This window comes from Gymnoscopelus microlampas (assembly GCF_963454915.1).
Source record: "Gymnoscopelus microlampas genome assembly, chromosome: 20".
NCBI lineage: Eukaryota > Metazoa > Chordata > Actinopteri > Myctophiformes > Myctophidae > Gymnoscopelus > Gymnoscopelus microlampas.
In genome coordinates this window covers 41,984,637-41,995,268 of record NC_139957.1, presented here as the reverse complement: position 1 = coordinate 41,995,268, position 10,632 = coordinate 41,984,637, and positions in this window count along the sequence as shown.

Here is a 10,632-nt window from a genome sequence, read left to right as displayed (position 1 = left end):
CAAATGTGACCAGGGCACTTAGGCCCGGAAACAGGATACCAGACTACGCCACTCTGGGAGTTTCACCCAGAGAATATTCTATAATGCACAATACACATTGAATACTAGCCCACAGGTGGTTATAATAAGGAGGAGCAGAGACGTGCGTTTCCAGTTGAAAAGAGTACATTCGTTTTATTTATAATTAAGAGCAAAATAAGCAACAATCAATACGTCAAACTGGAAGGAGTCAAGTTCATGAACTGTAAGTTATATTTATTATCAATTACAAAGACTAAGTAAAAGGTAATTCACCATTTCAATCAAACAGTATCAAAAGGGATAAAAATGGGGCAATAGCCTAGAGTACCAGTAACCCGGGGGCATAGGTGTCCTTACACACAGCTGGGAGGCAGGGAGTGAGGGAGTGAGGAGAGAGGGGTTTCACCGCCACCAAAAGCGCACAAAACGGCACACGCACTAAAAGACAAGAGAAAACATGTTAAAAACAACACAACACTGAAATCTTAAAAGACTAAATCAGCATGCGGCCAAAACAGTAAATCATGCACTAAAACTAACACAAACTCCAATACAGCCTATCACCAGTGACCACCCACCTGTCGGGACTACAACTATAGCCCCCTAGTACTGGTACGGCCGGAGCCAAAGATACCTCAGTTTATACTGTTATATATATATATATATCTTTTATCAAGCAGCTGGTTTGCACAAACACAATAAATCAAAGTAAACAAAATCAAATAACCAAATCAAATAACCAAAAATAAACCTAAATCAAATAACCAAAATAATAAGGACAAAAACAGCAGCGGCAAACGGAGCTTCACCTAACAAAACAAACATGACATAATTAATAACCTGATCAATCACATAAAACAAGCTACAATGTGCGCAGCGCGACTGCCTTACCTCTATAAACAGTTAGAGCAGCACAGACTGGACAAACAGACAGACAGCACACCACGCACACCTCTCGCTCACAAAGAGAACAGGTCGGGAAGGGGGGAGCAGTGAGCACCTGCAGGATAGAACAGCATTAAGTTTTGCTAGGCTCACACATCAATATGCAGTTAACACATAGTTACATTCGGTACCTTAAATGAGACGCTGAACCGCGACGCTCCCGCACACAACCCACGACCAGGCAGACGGACAAACGCCAACTAACTAGCGGCTGCGTAGAGCTGCCTATTAATCAGCCTGGTGATTATGGGGGCGTTGCTTTGCGTTGCGTTGCCAGGGGCAACCAGAGTAGCTCAACCCACTACACATGCACCCATTTGAAGTTACCACCGTACAGCAAATGAACGCATTATACATTATTATTATTATTTTTTAATTCATTTTTGTTATATATCTAAAGAAAAATATGATTTATACCCATTTAAGTTTCTTAACTAATCCATACCATACCCCAACCAGGTATTACAACTGTATGCTGGGTGGGTTATTAATGTTTCAAATATAACCCTCAAAGAATGAAATCAAGTCATTTTGAGGCAGAAACAGGTGGAACAATGAATGAATGTTATGGGTTGTGTTGGCTTTTCTTCATGCATTGAAATGTTGGTGTTTTGAAATGAACCTGGCTAATTATTTCAAAGTAGAATGTGTGAGGATTGCTAACTGCTTGTGTTATTTTATATTCAAGACTTCTATATGCTGTACTGTATGTCACATATAGGCCTACAGTAATGTAGGCCTATGCCTAACAGTCACTACAACACTCACTTCTATGTATACTGTACTGTATGCAGTGGTGGAAAAAGTACTCACATTTTTTACTTAAGTAAAAGTATCAATACTGCAATGTAGAAATACTCCATTACAAGTAATTCTAAATTTACTTGAGTAAAAGTACAAAAATATTGGCATCAAAATGTACTTAAAGTACCAAAAGTAAAAGTACTCATTATGCAGAATGTCCCATTTCAAGTTTTCACATTTTCAAATGTATAAAAATCATTTGAAAATAGCCGAAATGTATACACAGCTGAAGTGGTTAATGTAGGTTTTTGTAATAATAATCAAAATCTACAAAGTAATTAGACACTGAAGTTTTCAAATACATGTAGTGGAGTAAAAGTACAACATTTGGATACGAGATGTAGTGGAGTAGAAGTAGAAGTATTGGAAATTGGAGATGCTCAAGTAAAGAAGTATAAATACCTCAAAATTGTACTTAAGTAACAGTACTTAAGTAAATGTACTTAGTTACTTTCCACCACTGGCAGTATGTCATATTTTAATAGCTGAATGAACACTGGATTTATTGATGCCTTCCACTTGTATTTATTCATTTTGTCCACATGAGGGCGACAAAGACCGTTGAATAAAAAAACAGATCAGAGTCAGATTTTTGCAAGGGCTGTAAACATTAACACACCATTACATTTAAATGGATTTAGATGAATGTTGTGTTTTTGTCCCATGCTGTTAGTTGGTTAGTTAGTTAGTTTTGGGCACATTGTTTGCTTTAACAATGTCGGGCTACATTAAAGATGACTAATTAGAGAGGATATGTCATTGTAAATGTTACCATGCACACAATGATGTCACCAGAGAGCAGAGAATATCATCAGACATTTAATCAGCAACACTAAACTTGACAGGACAGTGGGAATTCCAGGGGATCCACACAGCAGACGTTTTGGAAGTGTAGAAGAACGTAGAACATGAATTCATATTAAGAGATATGTTGATAAATGAAATGAAATGATCAACTGTATTGCTGCTGTGCCTTGTGTGATTGATTGATTGATTGATTGAATACCTAATTTAGAAGTTTGCAGAGAAAAAGCACATGGAAGTACAGTTTACAATACAAGGTCAACTATGGCAACAGCAATGGCTTGTTTCAAATGGGATCCTCACGTACTCAATTCATGGAGACATTAAAAGACAGACAGATATACACTACTATGTAGAACATCGTACAAACAGCTTAAAGGTGAAAAAAAAAACGGGGGGGGGGGGGGGGGGTGCTAGGTTATGACTTTTACAGGGGCCAGTATGTAAGTGCGCACTACTGTCTATACTAGGCTGTCTGTCTATCTATGTTGTAACAGGATATAGTATACGTGTACTGGGCTGTGTATGTTGTGGCTGCTGTTGGTAACAAGTTGAGTACAGTAGGCTTGTTTGTTTCTTTGCTTGTTTCTTTTTACGTACTTACTTACTTATACTCAAAGCTTATGGTCTCTCCCCGCCTGCTCCACAGGTACAAGAGCCAAGGTGATGACCCCAGACCCCAGACGGCAACAGTGAGGAGTGTGACATCCTGGCAGGACCGTTGCCCCCTTTCTCTTCATTATAGTCCCGGACTATGCAGTTACACAGACCATCAGTGGAGGAGAGCAAGAACTTGGCCTCTGCCTGCTACTGTATCTGACCATGTGAAGCAGGCACAGGTGCTCGTGACCAGAGTGGAGTCTTGTGATAAATGACAAAAAAAAAACGTAAGTTAACACCCTCCTGGACCATCCACCTCTAACGACAACAAAGGGAGGCAATGCACTAAAAGACGAAATTGACTTTAAACTGCTGGACTCATAGGTCTCTTGCAAGGGAGGGCTCTGGATGGCATGGCTAGGGAGTGGAAGTCAAATCTCCCCCACCGTATCAAGCACAGCTTCTTCTCAGCGCTTGTAGTGTCCCTTCTCCTGTGACATGCTGGACCCTAGAGCCTGGCCTAAGTCCCTGACTACTGCTCTACACCAGAACGCCATGTGCAGTATTGCACATCAACCAGGATGAACATGTTGCCAACGAGCATCTGTATGCGGAGCTACCAAGGCTGAGTGAGAAGATGGCAGCTGGGAGAATGAGGCTGGTCGGTGCCGTGATACCGGGAGCTGCCAGCAGGGGAGGAACGTACTGGCGAGCTAGCCAGATGTATGGAGGATGGAGGTGACTGGAGACGCAGCTGGAGGGCTCATCATGAACTAGAGAGAAGTCAAGTCAAGTTGAAGACGGCTCAAGGTAGGAACCTTTTTGTTTTTTCCTTTGCTGCTTGTGTTGTATGCTGTGTGGATACTAATGTGATTCAAGCTGATGTACTGTTGCTGTCATTTTGGGACCCAATGACTGGGTGGCAATGAAACATGTTCAGTGACTGTTTCTGGCTTTTGAATGCTGATGTGGATCTACAGCGTGTGTCTGTTGATGTGTTGTTGTGGCTGATGAAGATTGTGAGTTGTGACAGGGTTGCTATTGGTTCATGACTGGCTTGGTGGCAAAGCCTGTCTACTCCTGATGGCCTTCATGCATGCATTCATTCATTCATTCATTCAATCATGCATTCATTCATTTATGCATTCATACATGCATTCATTCATTCATTCTTTCATGCATTCATTATTTTTCTTTCTCTCTCTCTCTGTATGCTGTGTATACACATATGATACAAGCTGTTGCTCAATTTTCAGGCAGTGACTGTTTCTAGCTCTGGTTTTGGGTTATGTCGGGGGATTGTGAAGTGAGGTTCGGTGCAGTAAAACACCATATGATGATGGTGATAGTGATATAATTTTATTGTCTTACATGGTTTCCGTGGCAACGTTTGGTGAAAGGTCAAAGTTCAGAGAAATGTTTAATGTGATGAGTTGTGTATTTGATTGTTAGGTGAGATTTCTCCAACTTGGCGCAATAAAATGTTACCACATGCTCACCAGTGATAGAATATGACCTGCTCACATGGTTAGAAAAGAAAAAGTGAACTGACCTACTGAGGAATTTGTTTGGTGATAAATAAAATGATGACCTGAATCAGTATTACTATTTTAGCTTTGCATCAATAAAATATCTTGCTGTTTGATTACGCACTATGCACGATCACAAGCAGCACGGCAGTTGTAGATTAGGAAATACATTTCTCCTACCAGCCAGAGTGGAGGATTGTCCCCATAATTTATGGGTTACATTTACCTGCATTTGGTTACTGGGTTCAGCAGTTTCACGACTGTAAACACAGTCCTGGCGGATGTTAATTTGCGACCCTGAGTGAGTCACATCCATTCCTCTATTCTAAAGAGTAGACTACATTTTATTTGTATAGATTAATGTGTTAGTTTCGTTTAACGGTTATGAAAAAACGTAGAAAATGGTCATCCCCTTGCCATTGTTTTTGTTCAACCAACCATCAAATAATTATGTTTTAACATGTATTTAACATTGATATTGAATGTCTGCCACGGGCCACAGAAAAGTTCCCCAGGGGCCGGATTTGGCCCGTGGGCGACCAGTTGAACATCAGGTGTGTTAGCCCTACTTAACATGAAACGAATGACCATTCACCCATGATCATTGATATGCACACAAACATCCTCCTAGCTCTATACATTATTTTGAGAATTTATTTGGAGATTTAGTTTTTGACCCTGTGTGTGCAGCCTGGTCACCAGACAACATTTTGGCATTGCACATTTCTGCAAACTATGCACGATATGTTGAATGTTGTTGACATTTCTGAACCAAACACGTTGAATATCAACGTTTCTCTATGTGGATCATGTCGACGCAATCCTACATTATAAATGATTACCATCCTGTCAGTGCAGGTTGTGTAAGCTATAGGACGTATGTTGATGAAGGGATGCCATTTGAAAACCTTTTTCAAGGTTTGTTTATATTATATTTTCACATACAAGTCAATAACATAAAGCATACAAAAACAGTGTATGTTACCCCTCCCACCCCCACAAAGTTCCCGCTCCGAAAGAGCCACAACTACATTTGAAAACTTTTGACTTGTGTCTAAGAGAAATGAATATCCCTTTTATTCTGTTTCTTTTGGCCATTTGTGTTGTTAGTTCTTGTCTTTACTGTAATTGACTTGAAACACTTTGGTTCAATAGTGCATACCATATCATAACGTAACATAACTAATTAAAATTCCCCTTTTTTACCTCTTAGATTTTAACATTTTTGTGTTGCTTAGGGTAGTTTTTTAACCTTTTTAACTTAAAACGTTTTTATTTTAGTTTCTGTTTTGTAAAGCAACTTTGAGTTTTTTTTAGAAAAGCACTATATAAGTTGCATGTATTATTTTCTTGACATAACACAACAAAATGACACATTACAACAAACCAACACAAGCAAGAACAGATCACAACATAACAACATTACATCGCATCACAACACAACGTAATTATAATATATATATATATATATATATACCACTAGGTTTATATATCAGGCTTGTCTTAGTCAAACAAGATTTTACTCAATGGCTTGTTTTCTATGCTGCCTTTATCCGTGCTGAAGTAATAATTACTTCCTAAATGATGAGCACTTGTAAACTCTAAATATAAATCCATCATTCTTCTAGCAGTCTGTAGGCCAATAGCCAGTAACCATTGTGAACATTAGAATGTTAAGTGTTCAACCTCAGCAACCTGAAAAAGACACAGGGATACCAGCTTTACAATACATGACTGGCTGAAGAGTCAAATTGTATTTCTCTCTCCTGGTGCAAGTTTGATTTTGTGTTGATTACATTAAAATTTAATTAAAAAAAAATGATGCTGTCACATAAGGATTGGGAGATTGTGAGACAACCGCCAACCCCTTTGGAACTGTTTTTAATTAGGATAACGGAGGAGAAAAAAAGGGAGAAAAATTGTATCTCAAATATATAGCTGTTTGCAGTCCATAGTTTCAGGGAACACATTAGAGATTAAATCGAAATGGGAACTGGAAATGACAGTGATAATAGAAGATGAGGAATGGGAAAGGGCTTGTGAAGAAGGTCACAAAATCACAAACAGCCCATTGTGGAAAGAATTCAATTGGAAAACCAAAATGAGATATTTCAGAACCCCCCTCATGGTATCCAAATTGCCAGCACCTCCCACGCAAGGAGTGGACAACCCTCAATCGCCTGAGGACAGGTGTTGGACGTTTCAATGCATCAATGCACAAGTGGGGTCTCACAGACAATGCCCATTGCGAATGTGGGGATCCAGAACAGACTGTGGAACACGTTATGACCAGCTGCCCCAAATACCGGCCACCTAATGGTGATCGTGGTTTAATTGACCTAGACAATGACACACTGGACTGGCTTGCTGCAACGGAGCTGAAGGTCTAAGGACATACGACAGAAGAAGGTATCCAAATTTGATGTAAATACAACAGAATTATGTTGGAGGGACTGCAAACAGATTGGGGACCATACCCATGTGTTCTGGGATTGCCCTAAATTGGACAGTTACTTGAAGGGAATAAGCACGGAAGTTGGTGCTATTCTTAATATAGATCTACCTTTGGACCCAAAAATATATATTATCGGTGTGGTTCCGGAGGGGTTGGCTAACATACAGACGGTTTATATCCTACATATCCTTTTGTTGATTGCTAGAAAAATGATTACCTTATCCTGGTTGAAACCTCTACCACCTACGATCAGCCAATGGCGTGAGAGGATACTGAAAATGTATACTATGGAAAAAATTACTGCCATGCTCCAGATGAAGTACGATGTGTTTCTGAAAAGATGGGCCCCAGTTATAGGGTACTTAAATTTGCCTATATGAAAGTATATGTTACCATGTATGTGTTCTTATGTGTCATGATAATGTTTGTGTTGTAACTAGTTATATTTTTCCAAGTGAATGTCCTGATATTTAAAACCGATTTGATTTGTAATCTGTAATCTGCCGAATTGTCCTGTTTGTCTTTCTTTTCTGTTGTGTTTTTCTGTTGTGTCTTTTTCTTTATGTTTTTTTTTTTATTTTATTTTTTTATTTTAGTTTATTTGCTTAAAAGTAATTGTACAATGTAAATGCTCTGCAGAAAAGCAAATAAACGCCTTTGTTCAAAAAAAAAAAAATTGATGCTACTATATATACTGCTGCTATGTCTTGGTGGAGCCTCGACCCATGATGGACTTCTTAGTGTTTCTCTCAGGTCTCAGCAGCATGGTATAACACTTTGGGCCAAACAATTGCACCAGTAGACCAACTAGATGCTAAAATAGCAAATACCTCCACTACATTTGCATATTTGCCAGGAGAGCTGAGCCAGGGAGTGTGTGTGCACAGTTTGAGAGCGAACGGGCCAACGGTGCCAGAGATTAGCTGGTAACACACAGACAGGACGGACGGACACACACACACACACACACACACACACACACACACACACACACACACACACACACACACACACACACACACACACACACACACACACACACACACACACACACACACACACACACACACACACACACACACACACACACACACACACACACACACACACACACACGGACGGACGGACGGACGGACGGACGGACGGACGGACGGGGTGGAAAACATGCCATGCCTTTCGGCCTGGCGGAGACAATTACATTACATTTCTGTTTATATATATTCTTCACTTGAACATTAATCATGACACCGACCTCGTCCATGAGGTTAAACATATGGTACCCAGGTACAAATGGAACGACCACACGAGCTGTGGATTTCTTCATCACAGTGACAGTCCTCTGAAGGTCAGCTGGGTCACTCTCCTTTAGGTCATATGACAAAGCCCCCACATAGGCCACACAACCCACACCAGACTGGGCCAGCTCAAACTGGAAGGACTGGACAAGTTTTTGGCTAATATCACCAACAGCAAACAGCAATCCTATCCAGGTCCATCCAAACCTTCTCAGAATCTGGATTACAGCTCTCACCTGATTGCAGTGATAAGCAGTGGTGGAAGAAGTACTTTACTTTTTTACTAAGTATATGCAGCAATACCAAACAAACAAAAGGCCTTTTACTTGAGTGAAAGTACAAACATATTAGCATCAATATAGATTTTAAGTGGCAAACATTCTTCGAAATTGGACAAACGTTTTTGAAAATAGCAGATCTACGAGTTCACAACGCGTCTTGATTAGACGCAATCTGAGTTTGTAGATATTTTCCAGTAGATGACGTATACAATAGACTAGAGCTTAAGTACTTAAATGCAAGTTTTGTGATACTCTAAATCTTTAAAGTAGTGAGTTTAATCAGTATTACCTAGAGGGAGATGTTTCTCTAGTGTGTGGAACTGGAGCCTGAACTACTTGATAACTAAATATTTTGTGAAAATGTCACCCGGAAGGCATCATTTGGGATTGTTCTAAAGAATGACGGGAACTGGTTTCTCTCACTCAGACAGGAGCAGGTGTCAAGATAACTGATCTGCCAAAGACACAAAACATCTGTTCTATAATACTGTATACCACATTGTTTTGAGAAATGTCCCTAATTTACAAGGCATTTGCTCTTATCCAGAGTGACTTACAATAAGCAAGGTAAATAATCATACATACAACATAGAATGCAGAGAGACAGTGTTGTAGTGCCTCAGGAAACTAGGATCCCAGGTAAACCATAAAACCTAGCATCTGTGTAAAACGGTATGCTATATGAATTACATTCTTAACATTTTGTGGTAAAAAACAACAACTAAGAAACAGAAACTTTTGAATGTGACCAACACGTGCATAGTAGCCGTATCTTGGTCGCTATAGAATCAATCGAGAGAAGTTGGCAAGAAGTGGTACAGGGAGAGTGAAGTGTAGGGGGTGAGATGGAGTCCGACTCTCTCTTTTCCCGGTGCTCCGTCAAGGTCGACGTCGTTTTGAGGTTACGTTTAGGCAACATTTATGTGAGGTTAAGGTTAAGCATAGTGTTTGTGAGGTTAAGGTTAAGCATAGTGTTTGTGAGGTTAAGGTTAAGCATAGTGTTTGTGAGGTTAAGGTTAAGCATAGTGTTTGTGAGGTTAGGGTTAGGCATAATGTTTGTGAGGTTACTGTTAGGTTTAAGGTTAGGTTTAGACATAGTTTTTGTGAAGTGAAAGGTTAGGGTTTAGGCGCAACCTGGGCGACACACCAATGAAAGAAGGAGTCCCTACACAGTCTGAAGAGGTGAGTCTTCAGATTACGGTAGAATGTTGGGAGTGAGTCTGCAGTTCCCTACAAGCAGAACATGTGAGCAGAGCAGAGTGGGGAGAGAAAAAGAGAAGAAAGAAAAAAAGAAGCTATGCTATGTTTTGCTGCAAACACTGGCAATAACCTAGTCTCAAATATTACAATATGGTAAATACTACATTCTATATATCAAACCAAATAGCTTACTTCTGAACCCATTCATAAGAAAACATTCATAAAAATTAAATAAAACACATTATATCTGACCACAAGTCTGGCCCGACTCGGGGCCTTAGGATTCCAACAAACCTCTAACATAAACCTGCCCACTCCACTCTGCTCACATGCCTACAATAAATAGGTATTTCAAGCTATAGAAAAATACTATATACTGTACATTGCTTATACAATTTTAGATTAGAAAACTATTAAATTGGAAATAGTCAAATTTAGTGGGAAGTGGGAAATAATGTTCAATGTAGTTGTAATTTAGTCACAAACCTAAACCTAAATTGAACAAATTGGTAGTTTGGCCTTCCCAGTCGGTGATTAGTGAAACGGTGTGAAAGGAGTCCTCCATACCAGAGCTGTTTATTTTGCCATAACCTTTGACCTGCTGTCCTTCATTGGTTGTACTTATCCACCCCGTGTTCTGATTGGTCGATATTGTAGAGTTCCTATCTTTTGCCATAACTTTTGAACGGTTTGTCGTA